Raw genomic sequence first — 21264 nt, forward strand, 5'->3', positions numbered from 1 at the left:
ATCCTGAATAGATGAATGTGGGGGACCTGGCAAAGGCAGTCCTGTTTTAGAGCAGGTGGGTGGAGGTGGGAAGGGATTAAAGACCCACACCCCTCCCTGGTACCTTCAGAAAGGCTTTCAACACCCTTGATTGCTATGTACTCTGACAGACGCATAAAATATGGTTCCCTTCCAGCTGCTCACTTTGGCCACTTCTGGAGAGGCGCCAGCCACCTATTTGATCAGCTTTGGGCAGCAGTGAGGTAGTTAAGGCTGAGCAGGGTGCAGTCGGCTGAGAAAAGGGTAAATATTTTATAAGACTGTATGGTAAATAATATATACATTCAGAGAAACAAGGTGAATCTTTTATAGGCCTTAGCCCCTGTTAAGTCTGCAATTAAATGCTGGTGCTAGAAGAAATAAAAACTAGTCTTAAATCTCCCTGCCTATGGAGAGTCAAAGGCCTGCCCTTAAGCCCTGGGTAAGAAGTTCGGTCTCTGTTCCCTGCTGCGGAATTGCTCAAATTGCAGTCTTTCTCCAAAGAATAAAAGGTCCTTTTCCTTATCCTAATGCCACTTATAGACATATATTCACAAGAGTTTCTTTACTTACCTTTTTATTTTTATGTTACCTATTTGCACTGTGTCTCCTATGAGCTAGATTCCTACACATAGGAGATTGTAGTCCTCACAGCAATTCCAATGAGATGCACATAGTAGGTTCATATAAATACATGGTATTTCATTTCCTATTTTCTGGGGATCTGTCTCGTGCCAGGCCTTCTTCTGGGTAATGGGTACCATAAGTCTAGGGTATGCAGCTGGTGGTAGGAGATAAATAATAAACAGGAGTTTCAGACGGAGATAAGCACTATGGAGAAAAATGAAACAGAGTGAAGGGAACAGAGGATGGCAGGGAGAGGCCTTACTGGTAAGATGAAATTTGACATTTACTTGCAGTGGGAATGGTAAGAATGTTCCTGTAATTTCAAGGCATCCTAGTGAATGTTGTATTGTACGGCCCATATCAGGACCAAGGTATTCATTCTCCCAGTTTCTAGAAGCTGCTGACGGCTCACATCTGTACCAGTCCCCAGGAATTGCCCCTCCAGTAAAGGAGCTATTTTGATTGTGTTTTGCCCCTGCTGTCTAGGGGCAGTTCACATCCAATGACTGGTTGGTACAGGGTTACAAAGACCTGACCCCTTATCTCAGTGGGGGCTCAGTGAGTAGGCATCCTGGCAGGCAGTGAGGACCCTACCCCTGGTGATCTTCAGAGCCCTGATAGCCCTGGCAGTACCACTGTTAACACTTCAGTTAGTGGTGAATGGGAGCCCAGTGGAAAGGAATGAACTAGCCATGCAACATCTCAGCCATTTAAGAGCTTTAGGGGCAAGAGTAAGTATAAGGACAGTGGAGTCAGATGGTTGAGTACAATTAACACATTGGAAAAAGATATGAAAGACCGAGGTGATTAATGACCAGTTTAAGGCAAAATGTGAAAGTCAGAGGTCCTCTTGGGCAGCAAAAAGAGAGGCTCTCATTTAATGCAGGCAGAGGGCAGAAAAAAAGCTGAGTCTCCATCCCAGAACTTAATTTTAAAGGTAGAAGAGCTCTAGAGAAGATTGAATTCTTAACCACAGTGAGCCAGCTAAACCAAGGCCAAGGCTTTAATGGGAAGGAAAAGAATCTTGATACTTGGGGTGGGAACAGCTTGGTTGATTGCATGGGAAAACCTTAAGACCCAACATATCTCTGAACCCTCTTGGCTTATAGAAGTGGTGTGGTTTTAACTTACAAGACAAAATTCCACCACCAGGGATCCTTCTCCACCTCTCCTTGTGGCTTTGAAACCAGTAATTAAGTCCTAACATAAGCAGTCTGATGAAATGCTAGACCTGCTAAAGGAGGAGAGGGACTGTACTTTGAAGCAGCTGAAGGACCTACACTACACAAACCAGCGGGAGCTGAGCAAGCATGTTTGGACCTGTGTCCAAAGAGTGATGGATCAGGGATAGCAGAACATAGAGTAGAATAAGTGGTAGTTTATTTGTATGAGAAAACTATCCTGTGATATAAGATTTAATACCCTGGGGAAAACCTCAGGAGATGATACAGTGGATCCCAGAAACTTTGAGAAAAGTTTTAGCCAACATTGGACAAAGTATAATCAACAGAATGGTCATGGCAAATGGCAGAAGAAGGGATCAAAAGAAAGGGGTAGATATGAGTCAAGCCCCCCCCCCCCAAAAAAAGGAAATGGGACATATTAGAGTAAATATACAGGAAACATATTCACCATTCAATTATATTTTGCAAGAAGATCAGCGCAAAAGGAAATGGTCTGGACAGAGGAGAACAAGCATCACTGAGAAGCCTAGTTGTCCTGTTTGGATCTGAGCTAATGGTAGAAGATAGTATCGCAGGAGTCCCTGATAGCAGTGGGGAGGATGGATTCCCCAAATAAAAGGGGTCACTTAGTAGCACATTTTGTGGGTATAGGTTTGACTTTTCTGCTTTGGCCAGAACCACATCCACAGATTTACAGAGTATTCAGTACAGGGAGTGCTTATATCACACACCAAGGAATGCACTTTACAGCAAAATGTATAAGGCAGTGACATATGGTGAGGTCCATCAGTTCTATTATGTATTGTATAATCCAGAAGCTGCCACCTGATAGAGTGACGGAATGGCCTTTTGAAGAAACGGTTAAAATGCCAGCCTTGAAATGGTACCATTCAAAGATGGGCATGATCTTCCAGAATGCAGTAAATATGCCAAATCAATGACCAGTATATAATGCTGTGTCCCCAACAGGTAGAATTCATGGGTTCAGAAACCAAGAAGTAGAAGTAAGAGTGTTTTCTCTACCATGACTTCTAATGATCCATTTGGAGAATTTGTGCTTTTATCCATACAATTCTGGACTTTGTGGATTTAGAGGTCCTGGCTCCCAAAAGAAGAAAACTTCAACCAGGATACATTCCAAGAATCCTATTTAATTTAAAGCTATCACTACCTACTGGTCACCTTGAATTTCTTATGTCAAAAGACCAGCAGGCAAGGAAAGGAATCACCACCGTAGTCAGAGTTCATTGATTCTGATCATCAGCAGGAGGGGGGAGGGCTGCTACTATACAATGGGGTCATGCAGGGGTCGGTTTGACACCCGGGAGATTCACAGGGGCATCGTTTGGTATGCCTGTGACCGATTTTGGTAGTAAATGGACAAGAAAGTCATGATAACTAGGGGCCCAGACTTCACAGATGAGAATATGGATTGTTTCTATCTTTGCACATAAGCCACGCAGATGAGCAGAGGTGGTAGAAGGTACCAGGGATATAAAATGGGTAAAAGGAGGAACATGGTGCAAATTGCCTGCCTCTAGGAGACCAACTGCGGTTGCAGGGACTACTAATTTTCCTCTTGTAAGTCTCCTTGGGGAAAGAAAACAGGCTCGTACAGGAGCTATCCAGTCAAGTTGAACTTACTATTCAAAACAAGAAGAGCTGGTAGTACATCTGTACTGCTGTGACCCCAGACCAGATACTCATTCTCCCAGCTGTCAGGCATTTGATGAGCTTCTAAGCTGAGGAATTTTTGGAGGGGGGAGGGACAATGGGCTGGATGTTAGAAGGAAGACACTTAATCTATATCATTCCCAGTCCCAGTGATTCAAAGATGTGGGGGAGGAAACAGCCACCAACTTGAAGGGCTTATTGAATGTTGAATGAATCAATTCTCTCTGTTTAACAAAGGAATCCAGGATGTAGGATGAATGGTTATAGGAGGTTGAATCACCAAAAGTCACAGAGTAGGCTTGCAGTAGATGTAGGATTTGAGTGCAAAGATTTTGTTTTATTAATTTTTTAATTGGAGTATAGTTGCTTTACAATATTGTATAAGTTACAGGTGTATAATATAATGATTCACAATTTTTAAAGGTTGTACTCCATTTATAGTTATTATAGAATAGTGGCTATATTCCCTGTGTTGTACAGTTGTATCCTTGCGACTTATTTGAAACAGAAAAGTTTATACCTTTATGTTTAAACTTTAGTCTCCTACTCCTTTATAGCCCCTCTCCCCACTGTTAACCACTAGTTTGTCCTCTGTATTTGTGAATCTGTTTCCTTTTTGTTATATTCACTAGTTTGTTGTATTTTTCAGGTTCCACATGTAAGTGGTATACAGTGTTTATCTTTCTCTGACTTACTTCACTTATCATAATGCCCTCCAAGTCCATCCCTGTTGTTGCAAATGGCAAAATTGTGTTATTTTTTTATGGCTGAGTAATATTCTGTTGTACATATATAACACATCTTCTTTATCCATACATCTGTTGATGGACATTTAGATTGCTCTCATATCTTGGCAACTGTAAACAATGCTGCTATGAATATTGGAGAGCATGTATCTTTCCAAATTAGGGGTTTAGGGGGTTGTTTATACACACACACACACACACATACATACATACATACATATACATACCCAGGAGTAGAATTTCTGGGTTATATAGTAGTTCTACTTTTGGTTTTTGAGAAGCCTCCATGCTATTTTCCACAGTGGCTGAACCAATTTACATTCCCACCAACAGTGTATGAGGGTTCCTTTTTCTTTACATCCTGGCCAATATTTGTTATTTGTGTTTTTTTTGGTGAAAGCCATTCTGACAGGTGTGAGGTGATATCTCAGTGCGGTTTTGGTTTGCATTTCCCTGATGATTAGTGATGTGGAGCATCTTTTCATGTGCCTGTTGACCCTCTGCATGTCCTCTTTGGAAGAAGTCTATTCAAGACCTGTACCCATTTTTTAATCAGTTTTGTTTTTTTGTTTTTTTTTATGTTGAGTTTTATTAGCTGTTTATACATTTTGGATATTAACCCCCTACTGGTCATATCATTTGCATATGATATTTGGTCATATCTCCCAGTCCATAGGTTGTCTTAGTTTGTCAGTGGTTTCCTTTTTTCTGCAAAGTTTAAGTTTAATTAGGCCCCATTTGTTTTTGTTTTTGTTTTTTTTTTTTTGCTTTTATTTCCTTTGCTTTAGCAGACAGATCTAAAAAAATATTGCTATGATTTATGCCAGAGTGTTCTGCCTATGTTTTCCTCTAGGAATTTTATGGTTTCCAGCCTCATATATAGGTCTTTAATCCATGTTGAGGTTTTTTTTTTTTCATATAAGGTGTTAGAGAATGGTTGAATTTCATTCTTTTACATGTAGTTGTCCAGTTTTCCCAGCAATATTTAAAGAAACTGTCGCTTCTCCATTGTATATTCTTTTCAATTTTTCTTCTTCCTTTCTGATTTGGAGTCTTTTCTTTTTCTTGTCTGATTGTTGTAGGTAGAACAGGTGTCCTGAGTCTTGTGTTATTCTGCTAGTGGCAATGTCAAGGCCCAGCTGGTTCCAGGGCAGAGTCTGACCTGAGGTGGGCTGGCTGGGTCTGCAGGTTACCGTATTATAGACTTCTTATATCTGGTGTTTGCCCTCTGGTGGATGAGGTTGGTCTAGAGGATAGAGCAGTGTTCCCAGAGGGCAGGGCTGAGATCCAGAGGATTCTGGAGATGGTGCCTGCCCACTGGTGGGTGGAGAAAGATCCAAGGCCCTCTGGTGGGCAGGGCCATGTCTAGAGGCAGGTTTGGCCTCAGGAGGTCTTTGGGCAGCCTGTCTGCTGATGGTTAGGGCTTTGTCCCCACCCAGTTGGTTCTTGACCTGAGGCAACCCAGAACTGGCACTTACATGATGTTGGGTGGTGCCAGGTCTTGACACTAACGATCTAAGGGAGGATTTCATAATGGTGCCTGCCATCACCAGCATCCACACGGTAGAAAAAGCTCCCAAGAATGGCTGCCACCAGTGTCCATAACCCCAGGGTGACCCATACTCTACTCACTAGGAGACTGTTCAAGACCAGCCGGTGGGTCTGGCCCAGGCTTCTATCAGATTACTGCTTTTGACCTGGGTCCCGGAGCATGTGAGATTTTGTATGTGCCTTTAAGAGTGATGTCTCTATTTCCCCCAGTCTTATGGGACTCTTGAAACTAAGCCCCAATAGCCTTTAAAGCCAAATGCTCTGGGGCTTCATCTGCCTGACATAGAACCCGTGGGCTGGGGAGCCTGATGTGGGGCTCAGAACTCTGACTTCTGTGGGAGAACCTCTGCAATGTAATTATTCTCCAGTTTGTGGGTCGCCCACCTGGGAGTATGGGACTTGACTGTATTACATGTCTGTCCCTCCTACCCATCTCGTTGAAGTTCCTTCTTTATGTCTTTGATTGTAGAAGATTTGTTCTGGTAGGTTCCAGTCTTTTTCATCAATGGTTGTTTTGCAAATAGTTGTTGATTTGGATGTGTTCATGAGAAGCGGTGAGCTCAGGGTTTTTCTATCTTCACCATTTTGGCCGGTCTCCCTTGCACTCAAAGATTTTAAGGCCTGAGGTCCTTCTGTCATCCTGGAAGGGTCTTTTCAGGCTTCTAGTTCTTAATTCTGGTTTTGCAGTGGCAGACACTGAGGTTCTAGTAGGCTCTATGACATGTCTGAGACCTGCAACTAGTCTTCTGACTCAGAGACACAGATTCATTCTGCAACATCATTTTTAGTGCAATTCAAGATGCCAAAACATGTGTTAGCTAGGTAGCCTTTGTGGTAGGTTTTGACAAATAGGAATTGGGCTGTGAAGAGCTTCCTAGTGTCACCTCCTAATCACAAAGTTCTGTCTGATTTCCAAGCAGGGCTCCTTCCATTGCACACCCCTGTTTATAATACTACTAAGAGTTATTGCAGGCTTTATCACAAGTCAACCCATGGCAAATGGCTAGCACAGGGTGGAGGCTTCATAAATGTTTGTCACTTGAATGAATGTAACAGTCCCGATGGAAAGAAGCCAAGTAAGTTTGGGAAAAAACAAAAACAAAAACAAAACAGAATGGCCTTCTATCTGAGAACACGGGCTTTGGCATTAGGTATATCTGGATTTAAATCCAGGTTCAAGAACATTTGCTGGCTAATTGACTTTTAGGTAAGTTACAATCTCTTTGAGTCTTAGTTTCCTCATTTGTAAAATAAGTGGTAGTAATACCTACTACAGAGAACTGCTGAATTATTAAATGGCAACAGGAATATGAAACATTTACACAGGGCTTGGCACGTGGAAGCGTTCAGTCAAGATGAGATAATACTAATCACTCTTTGGCTTGAACATCAACTTTCTCTTTGTCCCTTGGGTTGTCTGTGAATTCTTCTTTATTTTTGCTCTGTTGCCAAATGTGCCCAGGGTCCATACTTGGCATTGACCACTGGAATCCCACTTTCCTTCCCCCTTCACTCCCAACCCGCGTGCCCTCTGCTGTCTCCTACTCATTGCCAGACACAGGACTGGGCAACTGCCCTAGTCATGGAGTCCTTGTACATGCACCCCATCATTCTTTTCCTTAGGATCCCTATTCAGATGAACCCATACATTCTTCCCATGCTAATTCATAGGATAATAACCATCTAATTAATGGTTCACCTTAATCGAGCATTTACTCTGAGCTAGGTTCTGTCCTAAGCCCTTGTGTCTATCATCTCATTTAATCTTCACAGCAACCCCAGAGGTAAATTGTGTTATAATCTCTTTTACAGAGCAGGAGACTAAAGTGCCCAGAGGTTAAGTAGTGTACCCAAGGCCCAGAGTCTGAAATTGGTGGAATGAGGTGTTATCCTTGGCTGTCTGGCTTCAGAACCTGTGCTTTTAACCCCAGCAACTGAATCACTCTTGCTACCATCTGGGGACACTGCCCACCTGAGGGCAGAGACTGCTGCCAACCTGTGGGCCCCTGCTAGGACTTCTGCCTCCCTTCAGAAACCCAGGGTTGACCCCTCTGAATCAGGGAAGTACATACTACTTGAAAGATATCAGTTAATTATTTTTAACTTCTATTCTTCCACTAGCATGTCAGAAAGCAAGGCAATGACTTGTTCTCTACTGTGTCTCTAGTTTCCAGAAACAGGGGCTGACACATAGTAGGTGCCCAGCAGAGGGCAGTTGAATGATTACTGAAAAAGCCCATGGAGCTTACCACACCCCTCAGACCCCACCCTTGCAGTGTTGGCCCAGCTGCATGTCCACATTCAGGCAGAGAGCCAGGCCTACTCCTCTGGCCACTTGGCCTCTTGGAAGCTCTCTCTCTCCCTTTATGTTTCTGGAACAAGTCTCCATTTCCCCTCCCCACACCTTAGAGACTTAGATCTGTGGTTGGAAACCAAAGTTGGCCTCATAATTTGTATTTATCCATTGGGACCCAGAGTGATTCAGAGAAGGCCTGAGCCATGCATGCAGCACACAGCCACTCCACCCAGCTGCTTTTTCCCAAAATATTAACTGCCATTGATGGAATCTCTCTCAGGATGCTGGACTAAAGGCTTTATTAGATTATTTCATTCAGTCCCTTTAAAAATCTTGGGGAATAGATGTTTGTATCCCTCTTGGGCAGATGAAGGAAGAAATTGAAGCTCGGGAGATGAATTCACTTGGCCCAGATCACACAGTAAGTGGCAGAATTGGATATTGAATCCAGATGTTTGATTCCAAAGTTAGTTCTCTTATCTACTAAACAGATGTTGGAGACAGCGTCAGTAGAGTCACCCTAGAAAGGACTTCTGATTCCAGAAGACAGGGATAGAAACAGAGGGAGAGAAGTCCCACCGTGGCATTGCATTGTGTTCATCTTTTTGGACTTGAACTGGAGGAGGTACCTGGCTCACCATGTGGCTACTTCAGCTGCTCACCTCTCCCACTCCCCCGGGGGTCCCCGGGGTCAGGTCATATTTCTCTCCAGCATTCTTGGAATATTTTATGATTCATCCTTGGAACATGACCTTTTTAACTCTTTTCCCGTGAAAGAATTTCTTCTTCCTTAGCTGCAGGCCTGCATGGAAATTCACGGAACTTATGTGAACAAAGAAAGAGGAACACTCTTTGGTGCTTCATCTCCTGTTTTCCCCATACATGAGACTTATTGGAATCTATTCATTTATAAGCTTGTTCTGGAGACCATCAAGACTGGAAGGGACCTGGTTTTCCAGTGAGGGGACTTGTACTTTGAGTCTTAGGCTCTTTGCATTATAACTTCATAAATTCATGGCACCTGATCTAGTGTGGTTTACTAACAAATTTAAAATGAGGAGTTCCTGCTGTGGCTCAGCAAGTTAAAAACCCAACTAGTATCCATGAGGATGCTCCCTGGCCTTGCTCAGTGGGTTAAGAATCCTGGCATTGCCACAAGCAGTGGCATAGGTCCCAGACGTAGCTTGGATCTGGCGTTGCTGTGGCTGTGGCGTAGGCCTGCAGCTGTAGCTCCAATTTGACCCCTAGCCTAGGAACTTTCATATGCTGCAGGTGTGGCTCTAAAAAGAATAAAATAAAATAAAATAAAATAAGCTGAATCTTCCAGTAAACAACACCCATGTTTTCAAATAATACGTCCCTGATTCTTTGACTAGGGCCAGAAAGCTGAACTGAGTGAGCCCTGGATGACCAATAAAGGAGTAAAACTCCACAAGAAGAAAATTCTCTGGGGGCAGAACTACATGGCCTAAGATTTACAAATATTTTCTTTTGGAATGCTCCTAAAACCCCTGTGAGAAAAGCATTGTTATTTCCATCCTATAGATAAAAGAACCAAGACTCAGAGAAAGTAGTTAATTTGCCTAAGGTCTCACAGCTTGTTACAGAGCCAGGATCCAAATCTAGATCAACTTGACTACAAAGCTTGAGGTCTTTTCGTAACCCTACAGTCTCCAGAAGTAATTGAGTTTTACTAAAGGTTGAATTTCTGCAGAAATGCAAGGACTCTTTGATCAGCAGCCTGGGGAGTGATTTGTAATTTCTCAGGAGTAAAGGGGGGCGGGCACAGTGATAACAGTGGTTACGCCCCACTCCATTCCCCCTCTGCCCCCATGACATCATGGGTGTGCAGCTCATTTCTGGAAGACCCCGCCTAAAGAGGCTCCACCCAGTGGCCCAACACCATGGAAGTGAGCCCAGCCTCTGGGCCGAGGTGTCCATCCTGGCTCCCAACGCACGAAGTGAAGCCAAAGGCTGTATGAGTTTCAGGCCAGACATCAGAGCCTAGGACCCAGAGGTAAACGGTTGAGGCATCCAGTAAATTCCAGTAGTTCCATTTCAGTGACTTAAGATCACAATTCTGTAGAATAGTCTTAAATGTTTCTTGAAAGCATTCAGAATAAAGTTTAACTCTTATCCTGGCATAGGAGATCCTTCATGACCTAGTCCTCTCCTTCCTGCTCATACCTTTCCTCTAACCACATGAGCCACCACTGTTTCCTGCCCTAGCCCTTTTCACAGGCTTATCCTATTGCACACAACACTTGTTACTTCTTCTTTCTCTGGATAACTCTTCTTCCAAAACTCTGCTTCTTGGCCTTCACACCTTCTGAGAAAGTCTTCGTGAAAGTTCCGATCTGGGTGAAATGCCTGCCTTATCAACACAAAGATCCCCCTTTGCATTTCTCTGCTTGTCTGCCATCTCCCTTAGAACATGAGGGGCTCCAGAGCAGGGACTGTATCTTAATCCATGTTGGTGTCCCCAGGGCCTAGGAAGGATTGGTCCTAGTTTGAACAAAATATCAGGAAGAGCTTGTGGGTATTTCTCACCATGAAAGTGCAAAACTTTTTTGTTTTTAATTTCTGAGGACACATAAAGATGATCTAAAACATTTATTTTCTCATGTTGCCATCTCCCATGCCAGAGTCTAGCTGACACAGACATTTGAGATCTGGGGACTTTCTTCCTCTCTTGTCGATCTTCTTCTTTTTCTGCACCTACCTCCTGCCTATTTTTCCTCCTCCCCTGCCCAGACTCTCAGCTTCAACTCCAAGGGGTAGCAGCAAATCTGTAAAGCTTTAGGGTCTTCTAGTTCCTCAGAATAGAACATCAACATTCAAAGCCAAAGAATTTTGATTCCTAACTTTGACCAACTTTCTTAGTACATCTTTGATGTATTTTTGTGTTGACATGCCCTTTATATCTTTATTATTCCTACTAACAATGACTTCTCTGCCAAGGATTTGTGGCAAGAAAGAGAAGGAAGTGAGAAGGAAGTCTAATCCTATCTTTTATGGAAATAGTTTGTCAAAAAGAGTGGGTGGTTGAATGGATGCACCTTCCTGAAGGGCAGGAAGTGTGAATGGATAAATAAATGAAGTGCTCCTGGTTTGGCCATGGCCCCTGGTACCATAGGCCTGACCATGCTTCTGCTTGCTCCCCCCTGCATAGTCACTGTGTTGAATCCCAGGACTCTGAGCTGAAATACTTATTGGGATTCAGTTATTTGCAGAGTCCTACTGGATACTGATCACTGCCCCAGGCTTCTGGTCTCTCCTAACTCAGGGTTCCATATCTGAGTACTCATATCCATTTGTCTTGTCAAGGAAGTCACAGAGCAGACAGGCTCATCAACAGATACTTATGAAGTATCTACTAAGTGCCAGACCCTGTTTTTGCTTTTTCTACACTAGATCCTGCTGCTGTCACCATAGTCTCTCATGGTCTCATTCTTCCACCCACAAGATCCAACCTCTCCCTAGAATTTGTAGGTGCATCTGTCTACCCAGAAAGAGTCTCCCCTAAAATCAAGCTCCTCCCTGCCTGCTCAGCTTGCTGTATTTTTCTATATTAAGTTACCTGTAGGTTCCTACCTAAAAAGGACCATTTCAAGTTTCTGAGTCTTGGTTGCCATTAACTCTTCCTTGGTCTTTCTTTTGAAATTTTTACAAACTGCTTGACTAGATTTTACCTTCCTTCTACCACCAAGCTCCACTTTATCATGTGCAAGAGAAATATTAATTCTTCTCTATTAGAGAACAAGCCCTTTAAAGGGAGAGTCCTTGTCTTTTCCTTTTTGCACCCCCAGCACCCAGTACTTGGCCTATAATAGAGTGTAATCAGTGTTCTGCTTGAAGGAAATGGATAAAGAAACAAGAGAGTGGACAGAATGCAGCTCTTACACCAACGAGAAACAGATTAAGTAAACAGGCGGTCTCAATGCAAAGTGCCCAAGTGTTTTCATAGCTAAATTCTAAGCAAGCGGAAACCATGTCCAGTTTGCCCAGGGAAAGTGAAGAAAAACCAGGGAGGATGTTCTGGGGAAGAGGACACCAAAGTTGAGTCTTTTTTTTTGCTTTTTAGGGCCACACTCGTGGCATATGGAGGTTCCTAGGCTAGGGGTCAAATCAGAGCTCCACAGCTGCCAGCCTACACCCCAGCCACAGCAATGCCAGATCTGAGCTGCGTCTGCAACCCACACCACAGCTCACAGCAGTGCTGCATCCTGAACCCACTGAGTGAGGCCAGGGATCAAACCCACATCCTCATGCATACTAGTCAGGTTAGTGACTCGCTGAGCTACAACAGGAACTCCTGAAGTTGAATCTTACGGGAAGATGGTGTCTTCATCGTGTGCTTGATGGGAGGACGCGTTTCCAGCCGAGTGAATGGGGCGCACATGCCTGCACAGAGACAGGGCAGAGTTCACTCCCCGAGGAGAGACGTGCTGTACAGCACAGAGCATCCTGAGCACAGACAGGTCACAGGCTCTTGCAAAACGTGGGCAGCCTGGAATACTATCCTCAGGAGGAGAGTGACTGCAGCCCTGCACACTGAACACAAAATTGCTTCATAAGTTAAAGAGAATGAGGACAGACAGGTTGGGCCTGCTCTCTTCTCAGCCACCTCTGACTGCTCCATCCAGGACCCCCAGCATCTTTTTCAGGATTTACAATTTCTTATATTTTCATCAAATTTAAAAGCCCATTTCTTTACTCCTATTTTCCCCCTTAGGATTAAAAACAGCCCATAGTGATTTTTTAAGGCAAATACCCTTAAAAAAGAAGAAAATCTTGTCACCCCATATAAATATAACCATGGTTTATATATTGGCCTATTTTATCTTATTTTTCTAAGCACAGTATGAAAAAAAATACAATTTGAAAAAAAATACAATTGTGTCTGTTCACATACCCTGAACCAGTTTTCATGTTATTTGTTTTGGGAAAAAAACAGCGATTAACACTCCCCTTTCAAGAGAGATGCAGGACACAAGAGGTAGGTGGAGAGCCAAGTTACTAAAAGCTTTCTTACCCAAAGAACATAGCTTCAGATGTGCAACCAAAGGTTGATGCTGCCCGCTGAATAAGATTTACCCACAAGGCACCAGGTGCCAGTGGGCTGTCCCAGCTGCAGAAACCCTACCATCCTTACCATACAAGCTTGCAGAGAATCTGGGGAAAGGAGGGTGGTGGATGTCTGTGGATGGGCTGGTTCTAAAACAGAGAAGGCTGGAGTTCCCTGGTGGCTCAGCAGGTTAAGGACCCAGTGTTGTCACTGTTGTGGCTCTGGTTACTGCTGTGGCACAGGTTTGATCCTTGACCTGGGAACTTCTGCATGCTGCGGGTGCAGCCGATAATAATAATAACAACAACAATAATAATGATAGTAATAATAATAGCGAGGACCCAGAAAGACTGAGCCGGGCATGCTCCATTCCTGTCCCCAACTTGAAACTAAGGAAAGAAGCTGGAATTCTTCCTTGTGCACTTTTTCCTCTTGGGGAGAAGGCAGGGTTTTCACTTCTCATCAACCCTCTTCCTCTTCTGGGCCTCACACATACAAAGCCAGAATAATAAGTTAGATAGAGCACCTTTTAGCATATTGGCTGTTGGAAGGTTTCTCTGACAGACCCCCAATCAGGCCCTGGGTTACCTGTCCCTACCACGTGCCTCCAAAGCATCATCAACTTACCTGCACCCCTGGGACTTCTCCTTCCGACTGAAGTGACCTGTGCTCTCCCCTTCTTCCCACGCTGTCGCATGAGTTCCCTGGGAGCCGAGACTCATGGTTTTGCTCACTCTTGGACTCCCAGACCTTCGTGGGGAGCCTGGTACCCATCCTGAATCACTGCTTAAGGAACCCCTGAAGGAACACACCCAACTTCCTTTGTGTCACAAGCCTGGGTCTGAAATTCCCTGTTTATTGCTCCTTCTGTCCCTCGGTGTCACCTGTCTGGTGAGGTCACACACTGAGGACAAGTAAGTCCAGTGCCTTTGAGGGGGTGGAAGCCTGCACAGCCCTGTGAAGCCCAATGGTGAAGCCCCTGGGGGCCAGCTGGACCTCGCGTGATGTAACCACATTTCCAGGCCTGGTATTAGGCCCCTCTGATTTGGTTTTGAAAACATGTGGTTTTGTCCTTGTTCAAATATTGATTTTAAGTAACTTGAGCCTGGCAGAAAAGGCCTCTGCCAAAACCAGTGGGGCTGTTTGTTGCCTTAATGGCATTTCTGTGTGTTTGTATAACACGGGCTGGCGGTCGAGTTGTCGCCCCTTGGGAAGATTTATGGCACTTTGCACTTTGGAAGATATTGAAGCAAACGGTTGATGAAGGCCCAGGGCATAAATCAGACTCGGGCCAACAAAGGACACTTTGGAAACTTTGCCAACCACCTCTCTCCTGGTGTGAGTGAGGGGTTTGGATGAGGTCAGCTGGTTCCGGAATGTGCTCCCTACAGCACTTGGATTTCAAGGAACAGTTGGAGGGAGGCAGAGAAGAGGAGTGCTTTGGGGTGGGATGGGATCAGGCAGGGTTCCATGACCTTCCAGGATGTTATCAGTTTTAGAATTATGGCTCTTACTAGATTTCTGCAGGTAACAATAAAAAATTAAAAACCACAGGAGTATCAGGCTTTCGACATGCCTTCCAGACTTGAAATTACCCTGAGTCCTAACAGGAAACAGATGGCTCACTGGAATGGAGTTATTGAGAACAGTTTAATGAAGGGACAATTAACAAAAGTATGAATGGAATTAAGGGAAACAAACAAGATAACAGTTTCCTTAGAGCAGGAGCTGTGCCATGGCTTCAGCAGAAAGCTACCTGATGGCATCTGGGGGAGGAAACCAGCCACTGCCAACCTGTGGCCTCTCAGGCGGCAACAGGGAATAAATACTCTGACCTTTCTTACTTGCCCTCAAATCTCTTGAGATTGCCACCCAGGGACTGAACCCAACTGGAAACCAGAAATGGGGTCCAGGGAGACCTGGCTTCAGGGGCCCAGAGAGGCCAAGCTGGAAAGAGGATTTGCAAGAGTGAATGGAAACTACCCAGCTTATGTCAAGTTTTGCAGACTACTGCAAGATGATAGAAGGTAGAAGTCTGCTTCTCTTCCACCCTCTGTCTGTCACCAGGCTTCAGCCAGGTGTCTCACATCCTCAGCTACTTGATTTCTGTTTTCTTTTTTCTTTCTTTCTTCCTTTATTCCTTCTTTTCTTTCTTTCTTTCTCTCTTTTCTTTTTTTTTTTTTTTTTTTTTTTTTTTTTATGGGTAATGGGTGGTTTGGCCATGCCTGAAGCATGTGGAAGTTCCAGGGATCAAACCTAAGCCACAGCAGTGACCTGGGCCACTGCAGTGACAACACCGGATCCTTAATCCGCTATGCCACAAGGGAACTCCACCTTCTTTCTGTTTTTAATCAAATAGGAGTTTGATTCACATCTTTTCCTGTGCTATGGAGCACATATCTGCCTCAACAGGGAAATGCTGGTTAGCAGAGTTTAGAGAGAAACAGTGAGGGATATTGACTAAGATCCTGGATCTTGAGGTCATGCATAACTAGGTTTCAATATTGACTGTATTTCTTTTATCTTTTTCTTTTTTTTTTTTTTAAGGGCCGCACCCATGGCATATGGAGGTTCCCAGGCTAGGGGTCTAATTGGAGCTGTAGCTGCCAGCCTACACCTCAGCCACAGCAACACCAGATCCAAGCCGCATCTGTGACCTACACCACAGCTCATGGCAACGCCAGATTCTTCACCCACTGAGCAGGGCCAGGGATCAAACCCACAACCTCATGGTTCCTAGTCGGATTCGTTTCCACTGTGCCACGACGGGAACTCCGTTGACTGTATTTCTCAATAGCTGGGTGACTTTGGACAAGTTATATCACCTCTTAGAGGCTCAGCTTCTCACTTGTGACCTGGAGACAGCCATATTACCTCACAACATTGGGAAGATGATGACATGAGTTTAAACATATAATGAATCACTTAGAGTTAAGCACATGATTAGGAATCAATTCACAGCAGTTATTCCCAGCTAAGAGTTCACTGGAAAACCCTTATATGCATAGCAGTAACAAAGTTCACATTCCCTATTAATCTTTGCATTCTTGTCTCCCCTCTGTCCACAGCTTTCCTGGTCAAAATTGAGCAATTTGGAGGGAGTTCTCTTGGGTTATTGCCAAAAGACATTTATTAAGATAACCTGTAACCTTTGAGCTGCCCAGGTTAACTCTTCAAATTCTGTCCTTGGGAGCATCCTCTTGCTATCCAGAACTTAGGTCCTCCAGCTGTGCTGTACTTGTCGTCACAACCAACTGTGGCATCTTTAGGGCACACTGAAGTATCCTGGGGCCCTAGCTGAGCCCAGCAGCTTCCTGTTTTCTCTCTTTAGGCATGAGAGGTTCAGCAGGGCAGGCTGACCTCGGGTATGCCCCTGGGCACAGAAAATCCCAGCTTCCATCAAAGCCAAAACAGAGAGAGCCTTGGGCACTGGTGACCTAAGGCAACGGCTTCCTCCTCTTCATTCTCCCAAAGACCACTCCCCTGGGGCTTGGAGAGACTAACATCTCAGCAGCTGACCCCAGCTGTAAGTCTCTACGAATTACCTTGTCTCTCACTGGCATTGAGGATGAGGTCATAAAAGGAAGGAGACAACGGGAAAGACCTCTAGAAGGGCAGCAGTAAAACATGCCATCAGGGGGCAGGAGAGAGCCCCTGAGTCATGAGGTCCTTGGCAGCTGTCTCTGAGAGGTAAATAATTTCAAAAAGTCCTTGACTGGAAGATAAAATGTGTGCTTTTATGTGTACCAAAGGCCATCTTTAGACTCTTCCCTCATTTATTTTTATGGAATCAATTTCCTTAAGATTCAGAACTATGATGTGGTAAAATGAGAAAGAACTGGGGTGGTGAGGGGAAAGATAACAGATTTCCAGAGCCAGACAGAACCTCGGGTGGTCTAGGGAGCCTTGCCCATGCCCACCTCTCCAGGACTCTCCTCTTCACTCCCCATGTGCCAGCTGTGCTGGACTCCTCCCACCAAACTTTCCTAAGACTCCAACCCTCCAAGTCCGTCTTCTGGAAGGCTCTTCCTCATCATGCTTCCTTTGGCTAATTCATGTACAGTCTTCAAATCTCAATGTTTATGTCATTCTTCAAGGCCCTTCCCTATTATACTTATTTTTTTTCTCCTTCCTGATAGCTAAAGTGTAGTTGTGATCATTGGAGTCTGAGCAGCCATTTTGGACCATGAGGTAGAAGTTAAAGCTTATAGATGGCAGAACTGCAAAACAGAAAAAGCCTGGATCCCTGAAGTTGTTGTAAAACTGCCTGCCAGTTCTAAATTTCCCACCTCAGGATTTATTTATTTTTTTCTAATTGGGGTGAATTTAATGTAACATAAAATTGGCCATTAATCATTTTAAAGTATATAATTCAGTGGCAGTTAGTAATTCATTAGGTTATGAAGTGATCGCCCCATCTAGTTCTAAGATATATTAATCACCTCAAAAGGAAGCACCATACCCTTCAAATAGTTATTCTCCATTCCCTCTTTCCCTCAGTCACTGGAAACTATGAGTCTGCTTTCAGTTTCTCTGGATTTCTCTATTATGAATATTTTATATACATGTGATCATAGTATATGTGACTGTGTCTTGTTTCTGTCACTTTGCATAATGATTTTGAGATTCATCCATCTTGGATGATGGATTATATATCAGTATTCTCTTCCTTTTTATGACTGAACACTAGTTCGCATATACCACATTTTGTTTATTCATTCATCTGTTGATGGACATTTAGGTTGTTTTCACTTTTTTGATTAATGTGAGTAGTGTTGCTATGAACGTTGGTGTACAGGTATCTCTAGATTTCTTTTACATAAGAGAGGAATATATTTCTATTTAACCCATTGTTATTTGGATTTTTGTCATTCTCACTGATCATACTTTTAGGGACCTAGCAATTACAATGTTTTAAAAATTGTATCTTCTTCCATATCCTGTATGGAAATAGAGAACATTAAGAAGCAGAAGAATCTATGTTATCATTTTCTCTCTACCAACATTTCCTGTGTTTCTTTGGGCCTCAGCAACTTTATCTATAAAATGGGGGTAAACAGGCACTTGAAAGCAGAGGTCTAAACCAGATAATCTCTCTCCTGGTCTCTTGTGTTTGTTTCTTCAAAGTATGTTTTGAAAGGGCTAGGGTTACAGGAAACAGCATGAAACCCATTGAAACGTCATGTCACTTTCTTTGAAACACTTTCCCAATTTCATCCCCTTTCATTGCCCTTGAGCTGGATTTTTTGCTTTCATCTCCCTGCCCTGTAGCATGTCTAAAGCTTCATTTTCATAGTCCATCTTAAATTTGTTGTATACATATCTGTTTTCTTGGTAGATCCTACAATCCTTGAAAATAGGTCCTTTAAATGTAGCCTGCTCTTTCAAACAAAGCAATACCCAAAAGTTTAGTACAGCAATAATACATACTCTGGGCATTTCTTATCCAACTCCTTGTTATTCCCAAGGCCTTTGGATCTCCTGGGTGCTGGTATCTATGTTTTAGTATTTCTTCCAGTTCTCCTTGATAAAGATGTTATTCTTTCAACTGCCAGTCTTGTCCCCACCCAATTCCATCCAGTCATTTGAACTGCAGCTTTTGCCTTGGGTCCATGGAACTCTCAATGGTTCAGTCCCTTTCTCACCCCTTAGCCCCACAGTGGAAAGGAGTTCAGTAAGGTTCTAGGTCATAGGTGCTCAGAAAATATTTAATGAAGGAGTTTTTAAAAGAAAGAAAGACCCATGAGATCCTGTTGTACCTAATAATTTGTGATGGAACATGATGGAGGATAATGTGAGAATAAGAATGTGTATGTGTGCATATATATATATATATATATATATATATGTATAATATATATGTGTATGTATGCATATATATATGTATAACTGGGTCACTTTGCTGTACAGCAGAAACTGACAGAACATTGTAAACCACCTGTAATAAAAAAATTTTAAAAAGAAAAAAAAGAACTCACTTGATCAAAGTTGGGTTTTTGTTTGTTTTTAACCAAGTACCAAAACCTAGAAGCAAATCCCAATCCTGGTCCTTTTGGGAAGCTGTATTAGAGCTAGAGAGGAAGACAGTGAGTCAGAATTCTTTAATGTAGGTCTGAAGATATGTTTCTAGTTTCTCTCTTTCTCCTTGAACTAAGCATAAGCCAAGAATTGTGCAGCCATCAGAACCTGGAAAAGATGAGTTAGAGTTTCCCTATCTATCTATCTATCTGTCTGTCTGTCTGTCTGTCTATCTATCTATCTATCTATCTATCTATCTATCTATATTGATACCAATGTCCTTATAGATAAGGAATCTGAGGTTCAGCAAAGTGAAGGGGCATCCTTAAGTCACAATAGAGTAGCTGAGATTCTATCCCGATTGGGTCTTTGGATTTTCTGCCCTTGTACCCACACTCCCTGGCCTGTGATGGATTCAAATGATGAATGAGGAGGTCCTGTCATGGACTTCCAGCCAACCTGGTTGCAGACACCCCCAGCTTATCAGTCTGACCTTTGGTTTTTCATGGCAAACCCCTGTGTGGAGGAAGCTGCCAACAGGCGGCCAAGGCTCTGTATTGTCCTTATTTAGAATTGCTTTCACTTAAACTGGCTGTGCTGTTGCAAAACATGTTTATTTGGTTTCCTCTCCCTCCTGGCTGTTTGACTAGTGTGAGCCCAGAGGACAGCAGCTCCAGCCATCAGACCTAGGCCAGGCAGGGCAGGGCCAGGAGGAAAACATGAGACTCCAGAGAGAGGGCATAGGAGGGCTTAATTTCCCTTCCCAAGTTGTGTGCCAGACAGGATGGACACTCTCTCTTTGGGGCATTGCTGTGGGTCCTGGAGAAAGTGGGCCATTCAAAATGCACCCCTGCTGAGACCGATCTCAACTTAGAGTACAAAGAGCTTTACTTTCTTGAAGTCCACACAGTAACAATGTTTTACTTGGTTTAATTAGTTTTAGTATTAACTAATGATAATGATAATGATAGTTCTAATAATATAGCAACTTCCTTTTCTTAAATACTTACTATCAACCAAGCAACCTATTTAATCTCATGTAGTTTATTTTGTTTAATATTTAGGATAACCACATTAGATATGTACATTTAATAAAGTTGCTTCCTAGACAAGGAAAGTAAGACTGAGAGAAGCCAAAGTCATTTGACTGGTTGGCCACAGGAATGGAGATTTGAAGCCAGATCTGTCTGTGTCTACAGTGTGTAGGGTGTGTTCTCTTATGCAACACCCTTCTTTAGGAACCCCCTTTGTTAGAAGAGTGAGGGTCACAGAACACAGTGACTGGCTGTGTCCCAGCAGAGCTCATTTTCCAGAATTCCCAAACAATGTCCTTGGCAACAAGTTACCCCAATATAAACCATAATTTTATTTTATTTTATATTTAAGTAAATTTTATTGGTATATAGCTGACTTAGAAAGTCATGTTAGTTTCAGGTGTACAGCAAAGAGAATCAGTCATACATGTACAAATGTCCATTCCTTTTCAGATTCTTTTCCCATATAGATTATTACACAGTATTGAGTAGGTTACCCCATGCTATACAGGAGGTCCTTGTTACCTATCTGTTTAATATATAGTAGTGTGTATGTGTTCGGCCCAATCCTCTAATTTATCCTTCCCTGCCAGTTTGTAAACTGTAATTTTTAAAGGAAGAATTCAAGATTTCCCACTTACTGCCTTTTGGAAGGCTTGTTCTCCCCTCCTCTCATCTGTTTAAATCCCATTTTCAAGATGTTATGGTCTTTGGGACCAATGCATTTCTCTCATGGGCATTTCTGGGAATAAGCTGGCAGTGAGAGAAGAGAGAAAGCTCCAGAGCTGAAGGAAGGCACCTGCCAAGTTCCTTGTGAGAGCTTTAAATGGAGAACATCTTATGAGACATGTCTGCTGGAGGCATCTCACAGAATCTCTTCACTCTTTGGGGGAGTATCCCCATTTTATGGCGAATAAATTGAAGGTCAGAGGCAAGATGTCATTTGTCCCTAGCAGACAGCTGGTAAAGGACTAGAGCTGATCCTCCATCCTGAGTCTTCTGACTGCCTGGTGACTGTGAACAGAAATACCATACACAAGCTGGGTTT

The sequence above is a fragment of the Phacochoerus africanus genome, chromosome 8, assembly GCF_016906955.1.
Source record: "Phacochoerus africanus isolate WHEZ1 chromosome 8, ROS_Pafr_v1, whole genome shotgun sequence".
In the NCBI taxonomy this organism is placed as follows: Eukaryota; Metazoa; Chordata; class Mammalia; order Artiodactyla; family Suidae; genus Phacochoerus; species Phacochoerus africanus.